The sequence below is a fragment of the Lontra canadensis genome, unplaced genomic scaffold (assembly GCF_010015895.1).
Source record: "Lontra canadensis isolate GAN:19392208 unplaced genomic scaffold, GSC_riverotter_1.0 scaffold10, whole genome shotgun sequence".
NCBI lineage: Eukaryota > Metazoa > Chordata > Mammalia > Carnivora > Mustelidae > Lontra > Lontra canadensis.
The window spans coordinates 2,484,868-2,505,355 of NW_022631004.1; the positions used below are offsets into that span (position 1 = coordinate 2,484,868).

Sequence of the window (20,488 nt, forward strand, 5' to 3'; positions counted from 1 at the left end):
TCTAATATGGGATGAGAAGAGATTTCCTGTAGAGTTAGCCCTCTGGGGCCTGAAGTGGTGTTTTCAAATATCTGCAAGGCAAAAGCATCCCAGAATTGCAAATACTAGTTGTGCTAGTTATCACTGGTGGGATGTGTCTGTTATCATGAACCATGTGCTCCTAAGGGGAAGGCAAAGGACCAGACAGGGATAGAGGAACACAAATGGGTTATTAAATAGGACTCTGGAATTAATAGCATCCAAGGAAACTTAAAATGTGCAACTGATTCATTCAAAACACTGTGAAAATGTGTGCATCATTTGAATATGAGGTGCTGAAGGTGGTTGAAAGTGTGGTTAAAACTGGACATTGTTTGGCAGTACAGAGTTGAAAGGCATGGGTGCACAGAGGCCAACCACAAGATTAACCCCCAAATATATACTCTGATCTAAGTGCTGAGCTAAGTGGCCACGTAGTCACTGAAAAAAGCACACCCACACACCTTCAATGTGATGCAACCAAGGAAACACATAAAGATAAACCAAAATGAAACAATAAAGATAAAACAAACTGAAACAATATAGGTCTGTTGCTTATACAAAGGCTCTGGCCACTACGGCATGGGTATAGCAAAAAAATAAATAAATAATAATAATAATAATAACAACAATTACGTAAGCATGTGATTAGTTGGAGTCAATATACATACTACACAACCAAGACCATTCTTATATCTAGAGTTCTCCTTCCTTAACTGCAGATTTCATACTTTCTGTGCAAAAAGGTTAAGAGAAGTGACCTGGGAGTCAGACTGCAGGGTTTCCAATCATGGCTCCACCTTTTACCAATTGTGTCACCAAGGCAAGTTTCTTTGTGACTTAGTTTCTTCATCTGTGTAATGGGAATTAAAATAATACTTCCCTCATTCAGTTTTATGATGATTAAAATAATGTGTGAAAAAATAAAACAGTGTCTTGCAGCTCGTGACTACAGCATTAGTATTACCTATTACTTTTATTATTTCTCATTTCTTAATTTTATATGCTAAAATGAAAATAACATTGCAAGCTGGATTATACTATAAAAATAAGCCATACATTTATTTATTTTTAAACTTTTGCTTTCCATTAATGAAGGATGTTTTACCTGGGTTAAATAAATATTAAAAAGTAAATTCAAAATGACATATCAGATAAAGGGCTAGTATCCAAAATCTATAAAAAACTTATAAAACTCAACGCCCCAAAAACAAATAATCTAATCAAGAAATGGACAGAAGACATGAACAGACATTTCTGCAAAGACATCCAAATGGCTAACAGACACATAAAAAAGAGTTCAGCATCACTCAACATCAGGAAAATACAAATTAAAACCACAATGAGATACCACCTCACACCAGTCAGAATGGCTAAAATTAACAAGTCAGGAAACAACAGATGTTGGCGAGGATGCGGAAAAAGGGGAACACTCCTACACTGTTGGTGGGAATGCAAGCTGGTGCAGACACTCTGGAAAACAGCATGGAGGTTCCTCAAAAAGTTGAAAATAGAGCTACCCTATGACCTAGCAATCACACTACTGGGTATTTACCCTAAAGATACAAATGTAGTGATCCGAAAGGGCATGTGCACCCGAATGTTTATAGCAGCAATGTCCATAACAGCCAAACTATGGAAAGAACCTAGATTTCCATCACAGATGAATGGATAAAGAAGATGTGGTATAGATATACAATGGAATACTATGCAGCCATCAAAAGAAATGAAATCTTGCCATTTGCGACAATGTGGATGGAACTAGAGGGTATTATTACGCTGAGCGAAATAAGTCAATCAGAGAAAGAATTATCTTATGAGCTCTCTGATATGAGGAATTTGAGAGGCAGGACAGGGGGTTTTCGGTTAGGGAAGGAAAAAATGAAACAAGATGGGATCAGGAGGGAGACAAACCATAAGAGGCTCTTAATCTCACAAAACAAACTGTAGGGGGTAGGGAGAGGGTGGTTGGGTTATGGACACTGAAGAGGGTATGTGCTATGGTGAATGCTGTGAAATGTATATGCCTAATGATTCACAGATCTGTACCCCTGGGGTAAATAATACATTATGTTAATAAAAATAATTAAAAAAAATAAAAATAATAAAAAATAAAAAGCTGGAAGTATTAAAAAAGTAAATTCAAAATTGTGAAATTTGGCAAAATAGTAAACTAGACATCATTGGCTAAAAATTGCAATGCTGGTATATTCTTATTAATACAGCATTTCACAAGCCATGAACTTGACCTCTCACCTTACATCCACCAAGACACACTTTGCTAGAGTTGGTCTCTTAGTTTGGCAGTTTATTGCTAACAAACATGAAGTGAGCATTAGCACAGCTGGCTAAAAAGTAGTGCAATTAAAGGCAGGGAATTTTTTTTCCTACCAATGTGTTCAACTAATTCCTCGAGTCCATTTTTACAGTAATTTTGCTATATTTCTTTTAAGAAACTGACAGCAGGGGGCAGTCAAAAACTTCTTAATGGGTTCATTTCATTAAAGCTGTCCTAAATTCTGCATTTATGTACCTTTTCCATAAAGAATTTTTCTTATTATTTTGCCTATGATGGAAATGAAATTACCTGATTCTTTTGTATTCTGATTAGATTGTTTTTAACCCACCAATCTTGGGAACAAATAATTCTCTATGAGTGATACTTTCACATGTCATTCAAAACAGTTCCACAGGTTCTCATATGGCATATAACTCCACTTACATTTACCTCCAAAATAAGCCCCTTTCAAATGTATTACCGTGGCAAGTAAAAATACCATACCCTTTCAAAAATGATCTCAAAAAATCAATTTAACATCAAAGGATTAATTCAGGTGAGCAGACCATAATTAGTACATTAAAGTTCACTTAAACATTGAATAATTTGGGGGACATCAAATTCATACTTCTGCCTCCTTTCTTTTTACTGGGGTTAAGGGAGCATTAATTTGGTTGGTAACCAAAGAATTATTAACTCAGTTTCCTCATGTCATCTCCTGGTCTACCAAAGTTTATGACCAATGTCCATGAGACATTATAAATTATAACCTTCTAGAGTAATTAAGTCTTTGATGAAATGTTCCATTGTTTAAAGTTAGATGGTCTTTTTTTTTTTTTAATCTTTTTGGAGTTCTTGTTTGTTTTTTGTTTTGTATTTTGACAGGGGAGTGTGCTGGATTTTCTTAATTTCTGTTCCAAAGATCTTGATACTCTCTTTCATGCATTTGTAGATATAACATATACCTAGGAACACTGAGTTCCTTTCCCACATGAGACATGAGAGTCTAAAGAGATCATCTTCTTTGAAGGAAATTTCATACGAAGAAGAAAACCTTTAATAAAATGTATCCTATCGTGGGGCACTTTAGAGACTGGCTTGACTCAGTCAGTCCAGGGAACTCTAAACCCAGAGATTGTATGGATCTATTGATTGTTAGGCTACCTCCTAAGGTCCCAGAAGCAGGTAACAGGATCCTCAGAGAGCAGAGGATGTCAGGGGAACCCGAAGCAAGCAATAAGCGGAGGCCTGACAGATGCTGACTAGTAAGCATAGAGACATTCATTCAGTTATTGAAAAGTCAGCAGCTATTGGACAGGGGGGTGAGATGTGGTACAGTAGGCAATGGTAAGGTCCAGACTTACTTAAAAGCCCTGCATCACAGGAAAATATGTCAGCAGGTGTCAGCATCCAGGTACAGCGTGTGGAACACAGGGAGAAAGTTCGGCCCTTCAGGAGTTTAGTTAAGGAAAAAGCAAGACTGTTGCTCCAAAGGACAATAGGACAGGGACAGTTCAGAAATAGAGACTCGGGTATGATTAAATGAGGCAGGACTTCAGTGTTGGGTCCAGAACAGGGAAACAAACTGTTAGACTGACAAGGCTGGGCTACTAAGCTGCTGGCCTGGAGCTTCTTAAGTTTGGCCTAAATAGAAACCACTTTGGGATGCCTGGGTGGCTCTGTGGGTTAAAGCCTCTGCCTTTAGCTTGGGTCATGATCCAAGGGTCCTGGGATTGAGGCCCGCATTGGGCTCTCTGCTCAGCAGAGAGCCTGCTTCCTCCTCTCTCTCTGCCTGCCTCTCTGCCTACTTGTGATCTCTGTCTGTCAAATAAATAAATAAAATATTTTTTAAAAAAAGAAAAAAGAAACCACTTGGTCTGAGAACCTGGACATAGTGAAACTTAAATAAAGTGGCCCCAGCTAAAGGGAAGATTGGTGAAAATAGTAGGATCAAAGCCAGGCTAGTCATTTCAAGGCTTTTTTACTTCATCCTTCCACAAATATAACTGGCATAGATACCAGTTACTCCACAAAGAGGACTGGGGAAAAAAAATCTCTTTTCCTTCTTAATTCTTGCATAGTTCCAACAAAACCTCAACAAAAGAGAAAAAGGCTGGTGGAAGAAAGCTTATGCATAGTAACTGAGGTCATATATAATTTAGACACTACTCAAATTACACACAAATTATTTGTTAATAATTTGAATTATTACATTAAATAAAATCAAGTCAGAATTTGCTAATTTTTCTGATTATATCCCAGTATTTCATATTTCTCATGTACTACTTTATAACAGTATAAAAACATGTTCCCTTACATCACTCACCTTGCCTGTTCCCTCCACTCTCAACTTTTGTGAGTTGGAGGAAAATTCATGAAGAATTTTAGTTCAAAGGTATCTTTAGTACTATAAAAATGAGATCTCATATTTTCACGTTATAGTTTTAAAAATATTTTATTATGGCAACCATATATTTCAAACCACTTAAATATAAGGAAACCAAGAAAACTAGGAAATTATTTGCCTAGGAACAGAAAAATTATTAATTAACCATAGAGACCATATAACCATATAACTCATGTCTTCTGATTCCTGATCAGGTACTGAGTGACCCACGAGAAGATTTAGCCACTGTCACTGCTGCTTTGCTTGTTGTGCATAGCTTACTGACAAGTTCCAGAAATGGAGATGAGCAGAACTGCCATCTGGAATTCATATTCCAAATATCTTTAAAGAAAATGTTATCCTGATAATTTCCACAGTGTTTTTCTATGTTAACAAAACAAGAAATGGCCATTCACAGTTACTCGCTTTCTTTGCTGTAAGTTAATACTACAAAGTAAGTCAATCAACATAAACCAAAAAATGTTTGGGCATGGGGGAAAGGCAATATTCTCCATCAAGTAACTACAAACAAAATAAATTATTTCCACTTTATGAGCAGAAGTCCAAACCATCCTCGTATTCACATTGTATTGTGAGGTAAATGTGTACATACTCATAAGGGGGAAAAACACTTTTAAACATCTACTTACTGCAATAAAAGTGAATCCAACAATGGTCCAAGCATATTTAATATTCTAAGTACAATTACTCACATCTAATCATAAGATGCCTACTAGGTCATCATTATTAGCCTAGTAAAGTTTCAATCAATATATGTGATTAAAAGTAATTAAATTCGTTGCTATTAAAATCAAAACCCAGTACCTTCAATGCTTCCAATTAGTTTACATTAGTGAGACTTTGATCATCATCAAAAGCCAAAACAAGAAAATTATCCATACCAAATCTATGCAATGCTGTCTATAGAAATTTCCATCTCCTCGAAAGAAAATAGAAACAAACTACGGATTCACTTTTCTTCCTAGGGCTATCAGTATATCCCGATTATTGACTATTTTGGTTTGGGAAAATGTGGCAACTGCACCACTAGCCAGTAGGTTATGACACGTAGTGCTTGTTAGGATCTAGATGGCTTGAGGCTCCTGAGTGACTCAGTCAGTTAAGCATCTGCCTTTGGCTCAGGTCATGATTCCAGGATCCAGGATCAAGCCCCATGTCACTGGGCTCCCTGCTCAGCAGGGAGTCTGTTTCCCCATCTCATCTCCCTTTGCACCACCACCCCCACAACTTGTGCACTCTCTCTTTCTCTCTCTCTCAAATAAAAAACAAAAAGAAGAAAAATATCCTGATGGCTTAGTTCCAGGAGTATTGCTTGTTTTTGTTACAGAATATTGTCACAATGCCAGATAATACCATTAAATTATCAGTATGAAAAATCAACCACACAAGTATTATTACAGCAACATGAAATGTAATTAGGTACAAATAATTTGGGAAGCAATTTTGTGATACCCAATAAAGTTTAAGGTGTACATACCCTAAACTAACCAATTGTGTACTTGACCTCTCTCCTTAGATCTAATAGGTTTATCAAATTTAATATATCCAAGACTGAACCTCTCGTTCTCCTCTCCTCCAAAAACCTTCTCTTTCCTAAATCTTTTCCATGTCAACAAGTGGCAATTCTCCTTCCAGCTGTTTAAGGGAAAAACCTTGGAATCATCCTTGGCTACTCTTTTTCTCACATCCCGTATCATCCAGTCCGGCCAGCAAATCCAGTTGGCTCAACCTTTAATATATCTAGAATCTGATCACTTTATAACAGCTCCACTAATCAGGCTTTCATCATTGGCTGGACCAAGCCATCATCATCTTCCCCTGGGATATTTGCATTAAGTTCCTAATCTGTCTCTTTGTTTCCATCCTTGCTCATTACACTCTATGTTAGCACCTAGCATGATTCTTTTTAATGAAATTGTGATCACAACACAATGCAAAGCTTTCCAGTACCTTCTGTCTCTTTCAGAGTAAACTCTGTAGGCCCTATAAACATTGGTAAGGCACCATCTCTCTGACTTCATCCCCTACTATGCTCCTGTTTGGTCCACTCCAGCCACAATGGTGTCCTTGCTGCACTCCTAACAGGCCTGTGCACATGCTATTCCCTCTATATAAAGTACTCTTCCTCCAGATGTGTGTAGAATTAGATCCTTCATCTTCTTCATATATCTCCTCAAATGTCACCTTCAGAGTATGGCCTTCCAAAACTACTTGATGTAAAAGAACAGGTCCTCCCCACCTTACTCTCTATTCCAGTCATTTTGTTTTTCTCCACAGAACTTACCTGATACACTCTGCATTTTACTTGTTTAATTTTTTTCATTGTCTGTCTCCCTAAGTAAAATATAAAACCCTTGAATATAGGGACTACCATCTGATTCTTATTGTTGTATCCCTAGAGCCTAGAATGGTGTCTGGCACATAATAGGTGCTCAAGAATATGAATTAAATAAATAAATGAGTAAGTTTCACTCCTAGCTATGTATCTGAAAGGATCTTTTGCTCCTGTGTACAAGGATGCGTATATAAGAATGTGCATTACAGCACTGTTTCAAAATACTATAAAGAAACTAAATACTAATCAAAAAGAAAATGGATACCTCTTTGACATAGTGATTTTATTGACTTCGGATATATATCCAGAGTGGGATTGCTGGATCATATGACAGCTCTATTTTTAATTTTTTGAGGACCCTCCATACTATTTTCCATAGCATCTCTTCCAACTTAAATTCCTACCAGTATGTACAAGGGTTCCCTTTTCTCTACATCCTCACCAGTGGTCATTATCTCTTGTCTTTTTGATAATAGCTATTTTAACACAACCTATGTGTCCATTGTCGTATGAATAAAGAAAATGTGGCATGTGTATACTATGGAATATTGTTCAACTATGAAAAAGAAGGAAATCCGGCCACTTACAACATGGATGGAACTTGAGGGTATTATCCTAGGTGAAATAAGCCAAGAAAGACAAACACTGTATCATCTCAGTTATATGTTGAAACTTTAAAAGGACAAACTCACAGAAGCAGAGCATAAAATGGTGGTTGCCAGGGGCTAGAGGACAGGGGAAATGGGGAGATGTGGGTCAAAGGATACGAATTTCCAGTTATAACTGAGTAAGTTTGAGGGAACTGATTAATGAAATTGTAGCCATAATTACAGTGAGCAATACCATATTGTATACTTCAAAACTGCTAAGAGAATAGATCTTAACTGTTCTTACTATACACATAAAAAACTTATAATCATGTAAGATGATGGATATGTTAACTAATTTTATTGTAATCATTTCATAGTATATAGATGTATCAAATCATCACATTGCACACTTCAAACTTACACAGTATTAAATGTCTATCATGTCTCAATACGGCTGAAAAAAAGGAAAGAAAATGGATAAGTTGTGATTTATATTCATACAATGAATGAACTAGAGTTTCATGAATCAGTATGTCTGAAACTCACAAACATAACAGCAATCTAAAAAAAGTTGCAAAAACATGCATACAGATTGCATTAATAAATTTATCCATATGAAGTTAAAATTGCAAAACATTCTTATTCCAGGTTTAAGGATATGATAAAAGCATAGAAGAATGCCTGAGAATGACAAATACTGAATTCCAGACAACAATCACTGTTGAGATAAAGAAGAATGTAATTAGTAAGGAGTGCACAGAGGACATCCATTGTGCTTGCATCATTTCACATCTTAAGATGGGTAGTAGAGACACAGATGCAAATAATGCTGATTTTATACTCACTGAAAAAAAAATAATGACCTTTTATTTTACTCTACTATCCCATTTATGTATCTGGTACATTCTGCAGCAATGTTTCTAATGAATGGCATGATTTACTCTATAAATACCACCTAGAAAATGAGTGGTAAGCAATACAAATTGGCTAAGTTGGCTCCTAGGTGTTTGCCCTCATGAGTTCAATCAATTTTCTGAGTTGTCTTAGTTATGTTTTAGAGCTTTAAAACTTCTTCTCATTTTAAATTAATGGTGTTCTTAAGAGAATGGTATATGTACTCAGTCTTCTGCCAAAGATTTTTTATGGTATAGTCTATCCAATTTATTGACTGCAGAGATTAAAAAAAATGTATTTATGAGTCTCTCATTGCTAGGACAAAATGCCTGCATTTAGACACACACAAACATGCTCACCCACGTGGTACCTTTTCAGAAGTAGTGAAAAATCTGAAGATTAATAAGAGTTGCATATGCATATCTCACCAATCCAATTACCTTCCCCATATCATCACATCTGGCAAATAGTAGAAAGTAAAATGGGGCAGAATCCAAAGGAAACAATACCAGTTAATGTTATAGGTTTCTATTTTTCTTATTCTTTTATCATTTCCTTTGATTTATTTCTAAGTCTTTTAATTTTTTTTCTTTTTCTGTACATTTGCATTGACTTGAAAAGCTAATAAGTCTTTTTTATTTTACAGAGGATATAAGTGTTCCCTAGGACTTCAAAATACCATTGAACTAGAAACCAAAGGAGATTAAACAGCAGAGTAGTACCTTTATTTTCACTAAAATGAAGAAATAAACTTATCTCTGATTCCCCCTCACAGGTGCTTTTTGTGAGTTAATAAATTAAGGTGATATGACCTAGCATGCTATTTTAGTCCTCTTCCTATCCTTTCCATTCTTTCTCAAAACATATTTCTATCCAGTATCTACCCACTTGTAATTCCCACATGAAAAATGACCTCTGCCTGTACAATACTTTAACTGCCCAAAGACCATCATTAATCCAAATATTGAATCTGTTTCTGTAGGCCAGTGAGTGAAATGGGATAACTCTGTACCAATGAGCCCAGGAAATACTGCCTCTGTTTTTTGTGGGTTTTTTTAAGGTTTTATTTATTTATTTGAGAGAGAGCTAGAGAGACAGCGAGAGCAGGAACACAAGTAGGGGAGTGGGAGAGGGAAAACGGGTTTCCCACCAAGCAGGGAGCCCAATGTAGGGCATCATGGGGCTCGATCCCAGGACTCTGGGATCATGACCTGAGCCGAAGGCAGATGCTTAACAACTGAGCCACCCAGGTGCCCCAATATTGTTTCTGTTTTGTGGAGTTGTTGTTTAATGATTTGAACATTACAGAGTGACAGCAACTTCCCTATCACCTGTTCTTGGCCAAACCATGACACTGTGATGCTGTGATAGGCCAGTACATAATGCTACTCATATGGATAGCTTAGTAAATCAAGAAGCAAACTGATTTAAAAAAAAAACAAAAACAAAAACCAGCAAACTGATACTCAAGGCAAATCTAGAGTATTACTATAGTTAGGAATCTGAATTGGTTATAACAGCCTTTCTCATATAGTCATGAAATAGCAGCAGCCAAATCAGACAGTAGCATTTGTTAGAAAAATTGATTTCATCATTTTGATTTCCATCTCCATGGCCACGTTTCTGGATTTAACAAGAAAACCAATCAATAAACAAACATCAACATAAATTTCCCCAGGAAATAAAGGTGGTCAGAGAATCCTCTAGAATTTAAAAAAAAAAAAAAAAATGCTTGTGCAGTACCAAAAAAAAGATGCTTGTAGAACAAACAGCAAAAGCGTTTAGTAGCTGACCACATAGATTCTAAAGCAAGAGTGTGAATCAGTCCAGTCACCGTGGCAAGTTATTTCACCTTTCTATGCCTCAGTTTCCTTGTCAGTAAAATGAGAATAATAAAACTACTTACCTCTAGTGTTATTATGAGTGTTAAGTCATTTAACACAAGGAGAGTGTTAGAACTCTGCTAGCACATAGTAATAGCTTAATAAATATTAAGGTATTATTTGGAAGTTACTTAATATTATTATAAAGTGTTTACTTTTATCATTTATTGTCATTGATTTAGTATATACTCCCTATACTCTACCATCTCAAAAATCTTTGAATCTGTTCCCTTTCTTTAAAATCTTCATGCTACAGCTCTTTTTTGCATTGCTATGCATTCCCAATGCATTGGTATAAGGTTTATAGAGAAGGAACTCTTCAACTTTTTTTTTTTAAGGTTTTATTTATTTATTTGACAGACAGAGATCACAAGTAGGCAGAGAGGCAGGCAGAGAGAGAGGAGGAAGCAGGCTCCCTGCAGAGCAGAGAGCCCGACGTGGGGCTCGATCCCAGGACCCTGGGATCATGACCTGAGCCGAAGGCAGAGGCTTTAACCCAGTGAGCCACCCAGGCACCCCGGAACTCTTCAACTTTATAGGCTAAACACAATTTAAAAGGAATACGGTATGTGTTTCTCATCCTGTTTGGACAGTGAGTCTTAAATTTGTATCTCAAGGTCAGAATCAATACCCAGGCTGCCATGAGGTGTTGGAATATTGTCCCTTGGTCTCGTTGTCATTGTCTAGTAACTTTTACCTCACTTGGCCTTCTGTTCCTTCACAGCCTCAGGGGAGGGGATCAATGCCAAAGATTTCTTTTCCATTTCCACCCCTCCCTCCTATAACTAATTATCTCCCCATCCTCTATTCCTAAACCTCAAAGCTGTGAAGGTCAGCCTTATTGTGGACTACCAACTACTTGGAAAGCCTTCTAAAAATCAAGTCTGACTATAATTTTCTTGCTGCTTTTTAAATTGTTTAGCAATTTTCCTGAGTTAACTTCATGGCTCCTTGTTAAATATTTGCTAAAGCCAATTGAAAGTGCTTCCCCAACACTTTAACCACTCCCTGTTTTTGTATTCCAATAATTTCAGCAGGAAGAAACTTCTAAAAATAACTGGAGTAACAAATGCAGGCTTTTCCCCCAGCTAGATAAATTGGCTATGATTTTGTATTTTCTTCCTACTAAGTATTATACCATACAGCAAAGCTCTCAAAAGAAAAAGAAAAAGAATGTACTTTCTGAAAGTTTAATTTACTATTATGCAAACTACTGTGAAATAGTTGTTTTGAAAGAATTTGACTCTGAAGTGGGATGGATACTTTCACAGTCAAAACTACTCAATGTCTCAAGTCTTTTCTGGAGAGTTGCTTAAAGAACTTCTTGACATGTTTCTTCATTTGCCTTGGGGCAGTGCCGCATCACGGATCACTGAACCTGTTTAGGCATAATTACAGCAATTCAAGAACTCTGCTTCGATGGTGCATTCTTTTGACGGTTAAAAGGAGTTACTTTATAAATACAACTGTAGCAAATACAGTTATAAGTCTGAAACCTGATGCAGCTTTCTATGCTGACCCAGATGTAAATATTTTCTGCTAGTTGATGTGTTCAAGTGATATGTAGCAATAGAACTGATTCTTTCCTGTTTAATTTTAATGTCTTTGAGCCAAGAAATAGTGTCATATTTAATATCTGCTGGAATAGGAGTAAAGTGCTAGTCCCATGAGCACTGATAGTGAAACCCAATCAAAAGCCTGTCCCGGCAGAAACATGACTAATTCCAAGTGGAAACTTTGTTCTGTTGATCATGAGTTCTAACAGTGAAGTCTAGTTCTATATAATAGCATAGAGAAAATTAGGCCACAGAAACATTTTCCAATCAGTGGTTATATGGTCCACAAGTAGGCTAGAAAACTTAAATAAAAATAACCTAGGGAATAGGATTTTTTTTTCCTAAGGTGACAGCTTTTAGCCTTGGTTCCTGGAATTGGGTATTTCTAATGGAAAAATAGAAAACAAGTCTAGTGGAAAGGATTTCCAAGTATTGGAGGAGAATCTTTGAAGTAGGAAAAGGAGGAGGAGGGTGAGGAGATGGGGGAGGAAGGAGCAGAAAGATGAAAAAGGAAAGAAAGAAGGAAGAGAGAGAGGGAGCAAGGAAGTAGGGAAGGAGAGAAAAAAAATTTACATTTGAAGTTAATTGGTTCTTTCTTTAAAAGCCAGAGAGATCTTCAAAATCATTTTTTGCCATCATATTCTGTACCTGTTTAAGTTCACACACACACACACACACACACATATACATACACACACACACACACACACACACACACACATTTTTTTAAGAAGGCTCCATACCCAGCATGGAGCGCAATGCAGGACTTGGACTCATGACCCTGAGATCAAGATCAGAGCTGAGATCAAGAGTCAGATGCCTAACCAACGGAGATATCCAGGTGCCCTAGCAAACACTTATATCTTTATGAAAGAAGATATTATTTGAAACCTTGAAAGATGGTTGATACACAATATATGAGTGAGTTAAGCATAGGAGTTTTCTAATATACTTCTACATATAAGTTTACAAACATTTATATATTAATGAAACAAGATGTTACTTGAAGGACTCATTATATACAGTGTAGTTTAAAAAAAAAAAAGTTTTTACCACCACAAGTTATCACAGGCCAATTTCATTAACAGAGAATATTCCAGGTGTGCCTATGCATAGAAAGGGCAATAAATACACAGTTGATGAAGGCTAGGGAGAAGAGATAGAAAATATTTGTTTCAGTTTTGGATCTTGAACCACCACAGGCAAAAATTAAGAATTTTCTACATCATTGGAGCACCTGGCTGGCTCAGATGGTTAAGCGTATGACTCTTGATTTCAGATCAGGTCTTGATCTCAGGGTCATGAGTTCAAGTCCCACATTAGGCTTCACGCTGGGCATGGAGCCTACTTAAAAAAAAAAAAAAAAGGTAAGACTTTTCTACATCATTATATGAATTTTATATAATGAAGGAAACACCATGGACCAGTAAGCTTTCTAGAAAAATACTGAAAATGTATTAATCACAAATAAGAGGATTTGGTCAAGGGTAAGCTCTTAGCTAGGCCTAGTCACTCCTATTTAGAACCTTTGTCATGCCCTCATTAGGAAACTTTTAAAGTTAACACCAGAAACTTACTATAGCATTCAGCTACATCAGACATGTCTGTGCAGTCATTGTGAAGAATTACATATGCCAGTATGTTGTAGGAAGTTTATGCTAGAATGTCATTTCCATTCTTCTCAACCCTTTGTTTATCGTTCTTAAATCACAATAATTTCTCTTTGTTTTCCTTAGAGCTACAGAATTGAAACCTCACTACTGTTGTTGTCATTCTCCTAGTAATGATAATAGGTATTGGGGCACCTGGGTGGTTCAGTCAGTTGAGCATCTGACTTGATTTTGGCTCAGGTCATGGTTTTGGGGTGCTGAGATCAGGACCTGTGGAGCTCCATTCTGGGCATGGAGCCTCCTTGGGATTCTCTCTTTCATTCTCCCTCTGCCCCTCCCATCCTTGCTCTTGTGCTCAATCTCTCCTCTCTTTAAAAAAAAATAATAATATAGCAGCAATGTCTACAATAGCCAAACTATGGAAAGAACCTAGATGTCCATCAACAGATGAATGGATAAAGAAGATGTGGTATATATACACAATGGAATACTATGCAGCCATCAAAAGAAATGAAATCTTGCCATTTGCAACGACATGGATGGAACTAGAGGGTATCATGCTTAGCGAAATAAGTCAATCGGAGAAAGACAACTATCATATGATCTCCCTGATATGAGGGAGAGGAGATGCAACATGGGGGGTTAAGGGGGTAGGAGAAGAGTAAATGAAACAAGATGGGATTGGAGGGAGACAAACCATAAGTGACTCTTAATCTCACAAAACAAACTGAGGGTTGATGGGGGGAAGGGGTTTGGGGGGGTGGGGTTATGGACATTGGGGAGGGTATGTGCTATGGTGAGTGCTGTGAAGCGTGTAAACCTGGCGATTCACAGACCTATACCCCGGGGATAAAAATATATTATATGTTTATAAAAAATAAAATTTAAAAAATAATAATAATAATAGTAATAATAGATATAATAATATTAATAGCCAACATTTCTTGAGTACTTAGCACATGCCAGACATTCTTACACATATAAACTCACTATTCCCACAAGGTAGATATTATCGTATTTCTTCATATATTTTGTCACATTTTAACATGTCTATAATCCGAGTGCATCTTGCAGAAGAGATCATTTTACAATCATTATCAGACCATAGGCATGATATGTTTGCTTGTACACACAATTTTGGTCAGAACTATTTATTTTGCCATTTTAATTGAGCTGTTTGCCTTTTGGGACTGCATAAACTGTTTTTTTTTTCTTCCTTAATGGTTCATAAAATAATGGTGTCTTACAATGAGTAGTATATTAAGTTCAGTGAACTATAATATTATTACCTCCATTTTAAAAACAAGAAACAAAAGCCTGAACAGCTTATGAAAATTGTCCAATTGCCCAGAGTCTTTACTTTTTTACTGTTACACTTTACTATCCAAAAAATCAGAGTGAAACACAGAGTCCTTCTGTAAGAATGGAGCCCCAACAAAGTTTGGGTGAACCCTAGCTTACCATTAGAAACACCTGACACAGTAGTCATTATTTCTTGAAAATATCCATGAATTGCTTCCTTCCATTGGTCTCGAAGGAAGACTTGGAAAAGAAAGGCATGACTAATGACGTCCTGATCCTCATGAGAGAACCTTCCCTTGTGTATACTTCTCGCCAGTCTGTAGTGTCACTGTGAGGGAACCTCAGCATCTTGATGAGTAGAAACACTCCACTGCTGCAGTTTGGGAGGCCACGGGTTATAACTTCTATCAAAACCAGTTAACCAAGGCCTCTCTCTTTCTCTCATGAACAGAGCAGTAATCCCACACGGAACATAACAGATATGATTTGTAATCCGGTGTGGTACTTTTTAATTCTTATGTGGAGTGGCCAGCATTTTAATTAAGAATGTGTTGGCATATGTTGGCCAGAATCCTGATACATGGACTCATTCCATGCTCTGAGAACAAGGACAAATTATCACTGCCTGAAATAAAGAAAGAATAGGCCCCAACAAAACCAGCAACATGTTGGCTCAACTGATTTCTGATAGACTTTTTCTACAAAAGGCCATTGTAACATACAATACAATAAGGTTGTGGGTTTTTTGTTTTTCTTTTTTTTTTTTTTTACACCGAATAAATAGCTTCAACTTTAAACAGGCAACTATTAAGAAGGAAGTATCAGTATTGAAGAAATCAAATAGACACTTGGACCATATATAGGATGAGTGTTGTTATAGCATTAAAAGTCAATGTGCACATCAAAATGACAGCTAGCCAGCTCACCATAAAATTCTTCGGGGCTATATGGTGTGGTGATTATAGAGGGGTGGGTGTTGTGTTTGTTGTCAGGGGAGTTCTCCAGGAAAGCACCATCTGACCTCAGGGTAGGTCAGTTCCATTTATAGGAAATACATCTATACACTCAATTCCACAAATATCTTGACCAATTCATTTTTATCCTGGGGCCTAATATTTGAGAAAAAAATTTTAATTGGAGGGAATTGGAGCATATGTTTTAAGTACCCATTTGTTTAACTGTTGGCAAATGGAACTTGCCAATGTGCTACCTCAAATTAGAGATGCCATCACTCTGTTAAATAGCAGATAGTCCACAGAAAAACAAGTAAAATCACTCTAGTATGAGACTTGTGTTTGGATTACATTTTTTTTCCAATTCCTAACAGGCCAATGCAGGTAGAATGATGAATCCATTAGCAAGGTGTGTCTATCCTACTCCAAATCAAAGTAACTTTACTACCACTGTATAATAGATAATATATACCTGTAACTTACATTGCCAATTAAAAACTTTCATACTTACCTAGTCCCTTTCATCTGTAAATCTTAAAATCTTAACATTTATTCATCTAGGATACTATGTAAAATGGCTTTAGCTCTTTGGAATTTAAAGGTGTGTCTGTCTTCTAACATGACTTAGAAGCAGCCCATTGCCTTCCAGCAGAGTTCAGCTTCCCACACATACCCCAAGAGCTCACAAAGGCATATTTTTCTCAGGACACAACACTAGCTCTTAGCTTCCTCCAATTCAGAATATACTATGTGTTCTTAGTAGTTTCTTGAGGGGAGGTTCATCCTCAAGTCTTCAACTGCCTACATGTGTTTCTTCTCTTCTTTTGATGTTTTTCTGACTTTCACATTTTGACAAATCAGGAAAAGATCAAACCCAGCCAAAACTTGTCTTTCATTACAGTTTGCTATAGTTAAAATGTTCAATTGTCTCACTTGCATTGAATTAAATTATGATCCAAACTGAAAGTTGAGTTTGGTTCGTCTTCTCTCTCACTTCTATCCACATTGCAAATAACTCCTTTATCACCTGCCTTACGTAATGTATCTTGTGCCCTCCTGCCTCACCTTCGTCCAGGCAGACTGCTCACCCCTCAGATGGATATATTAGAGACACAGCTTAGTTTGCCTTCCAGCATTCACCCAAAATGCCCTCCCTGCACTAATCGCTTCTAGTTAATGTCCAGGGGATAATGGGTGATGACTCTTAGAAATGACCTGAGGCTGTTGGCATGTATTTCTCAAACATTCCCCTGCATGGCTATGTTTGGCCAGCCAAATACAGTGAGCAGATCTTAGACTATGAAAGCGGGCACCAAGCTTGAAGTTAGGGGTTAAAACACTACAGAGAGGCAAATGAAGGTTCAACAAAGAGAGCTGGAGAAAGAGGAAAGGTTGAAGGATTTGAGACAGATGATGTCTGAAACTGTTGAGGAAGAAATGAGAAAAGGCAGAGCTGGAGGTGGCTGAGTGCTAGAGACTATCAAGATAGCCATATACAAAACATGCCCAGATCAAACCTCCAGGGGAAATAAGTTAGTAAGCAAGAGTCCCCTGCTTTGCTGACAGGTTGTGGCGTTTGTCTCAGTTGTTTGTGAACAAATAGCTGTTTGCTCACTTTTCTGACAGCAATCCTGAAGTGACATGAGTCACTGCTGAAAAGAGTAACACTCACAGATTGCTTCCTAATGACTTAGAGTGTCAGGTATAGAAGGAAATGAAGGCAATACCTCTTTTGGGTTCCCTAGGTCTTCTTAATGGATAAAAGAAACTCAAAAATATTCCTTTGGTCCAAGCTGCCACAAAATTGTATTAAGGTTATGAAAATATGAGTACTTAAATGTGAGGATCCATTAGTCTGCTCTTGCCACTTTATCCCCCCAGTATCCTCTGACTGGTTCTTTCATAGACCCCTATATTCTCTTTCCACTGTCCACCACCCCACTCTTGCCCTAGGAAGCTAATCTGAGTGGACTACAACAGATTCCTTCAAGCTCTGTTTGGGTTCAGCCTGGGGAGCATGGCAGGTCAGAGGAATTCAAGGTACTTGGTCTCCTGGCTTCCTCCCTGTAGGCTTATGTTGGCTCTCCCCATCCAAGGAAGGTCTTCACTCAAAATGGCTCTCTTCTGTGTTCAGGAATCTGCTGCCTCCCTTCTGCCTCAATTCTGCAGACTCAAGAGTGGAAACACGGCTTTACAACCCCACGGTGATGCATCATCCTTTGTGGTTTCCTATACCTTGACACCTTTAGATCTAGTCCTTTCATGAAATCTTCCATGAGTCATCTGGGATTTAGTGTATCCTCTCTTTCTAGTTGGCACCACGACTGATAACTTCTTCTGATTCGCCTATAGCTTTCTTTATAAGACCCATAACCCTTATAATATAGATGAGAGAGCATGACCAATTCCTGAAGTCTTTTACCCTGAAATTGCTAAGGTAAATTCTAGATTACTCACTGGCAAATTATCTGCCTTGGGAATTATTTTTCCAGTTCTATCCTCCCTTTTACTCCTCATTGTTTGCTTTTAGGATTTTTTAAGTGAGCCAATTCCAAGTCTGTAAGCTTCATAAGAATCACATTGATGCGAAGATGCAAAAATACATTTTGTGTCATCAGTAGAATTTCCTTATTTATGCATTCTCTGTCAAAGAGAGAAATGACTGATACTTCATAGAGTGTTGTATATGCCTGGCATATTTCTAAGGATTTTATACCCATTCTCTCATCTAGTCCTTGCAAGAGCTCTAAAAAATAGGACTCTATTATTATTATATCACCATTTTACATGTAAGAAACTAAGGCTCATGGATGTAAGTAAAATACCCAAGGACATACCCCTGGTTAGTTGTGTATATGTGATTACCAACTGCAAAAGCTGGCTATTTGGCAGACTTCCTAACTGTTCGTGGTTTATGTATTTGAAGTGGTGCTTTATGTATTTAATGGTGCATAACAAACCACTCCAAAACTTAGTGACTTAAAACAACAATCTATTATTTCCTTCCACACACTAGTCTATCTGAAGAGTAGCTACCACAGGTGTACTCTCAGGTATTTTTTTGTGTGTCAGTTATCCTGGACTGAGTAAACTCTAACGAGAGTACAGAACACAGGATACTGTAGGGGGATTGGGAGGAGGGTGGTTGGTACAACAGGGTTACAGTTTGAACTAGGACTCAAGATTGGAGGTAAGAAGAGGAGTCCAGATTAATGATAAGGAGGAAGTGTCCAGCATAAGAATCAGGAGTGCCATTAAGAATTGTTCTCTCTGTGGAGCCAGGGTGGCTCAGTGGGTTAAGCCTCTGCCTTCGGCTCAGGTCATGATCTCAGGCATCGGGCTCTCTGCTCAGCAGGGAGCCTGCTTCCCCGCCCCCCATCTCTGCCTGCCTCTCTGCCTCTTTGTGATCTCTCTTTCTCTAATAAAAATAAATTTTAAAAAAAAATCTTTAAAAAAATTTTCTTAAAAAAATTGTTCTCTGCTCTTTGAGCTCAGACTCCCTTCTTCAGTCATGTAACCTGCAGCACAGTATGAACACAAGTGTGAGAGCCAGAGGAAAAAGGAGAGCAGAACATCACACAGCTAAAAAAGGCATGGCCTCCTCAGACTCTCACTGAACTCCTTACCTAGATGCAGATGGAAAAGACATAACTACTTTTCCCCTCCAAAAAATTAAACTTGTAAATTGCTGTTTTGAAGTTGTATCTGCTTTATGAAAACTTGAGAATGATCATTTAATATAAAAAAATGCTTTGAGACATTTCATTTTTAAAACTTATCTAAGATCCAGTTCAACCACAGCTTCTCTGGTGGGAGGTCTCAGGGGACAGTAGAAGATACAAAATTGAATAATTACATACAGAATTATTGAGTGTTGATATTTTTGTTTTTCAAAATAATCATCAGATTAAATAAGTGAAAATAATGTTTAAAGAAATATATACTTTCTTCACCTAAAATATTGCCTTAAATGTTTATTTTGGTTTTAATGAAAACTTCAAGCTGATTTTATGTTTTTCAGCCAGGTTTCCCACCTGTCTAGATGGCATGCATTTTAGCAATATTTTATTTCATCAACCTGCTGTGGTCCTCAGGTTCTGTGTAAGAATAATTACATACTGTATAGAATTAGAACAAGTCCTTGATGATGATTTATTCTCTGGAATAGTGAAGGTATATAATTTGACAGAAACAGAGTAGCAACCGCTAACTCTAATTTATTCCCTGTAACTGGCAACAAAAGAAGATAGTTAATTAAGATCTCAATGACTGGAAGTCCAGTATTTTAATCAATAATCTCAACCTTCTCACTACACAAAATATTTCATTGCAAGTAGATCCTCTGCCCTTTTATTCCCATATTGTCATTGAATGTCTATTGCATGAATTTCACATTCATATCAAGCTCTGTCAGGTAGGTGTCAGGGTATCACAGTTTGGTCCATCACTTCAGTAAATCCAGAATTTGGGGAGGAAGACAGACAATGCAGAGAGTAATGGGAAATTTCTGCCTCTCAAGATACGGATATAATTGTCTTCTACTCTTGCCAAGTTTATGATCTGTGAGAGTTTAAAATGTACCCTAGATATCTTCCATTTCCTTCCTTCCTCACCAGCAGCGCTCCCGTTTATGCACATGCTTTCTCCATGATGCACTGAGTG

General features: G+C 37.3%; 1 protein-coding gene across 3 annotated transcripts in view; it reads left to right on the forward strand.

Moving 5' to 3' along the window:
• The window catches only part of PALLD (palladin, cytoskeletal associated protein), a 409,629-nt gene that overhangs the window by 23,628 nt on the left and 365,513 nt on the right, over nucleotides 1-20,488 (forward strand). The gene's annotated exons all lie outside the window — the stretch shown is intronic.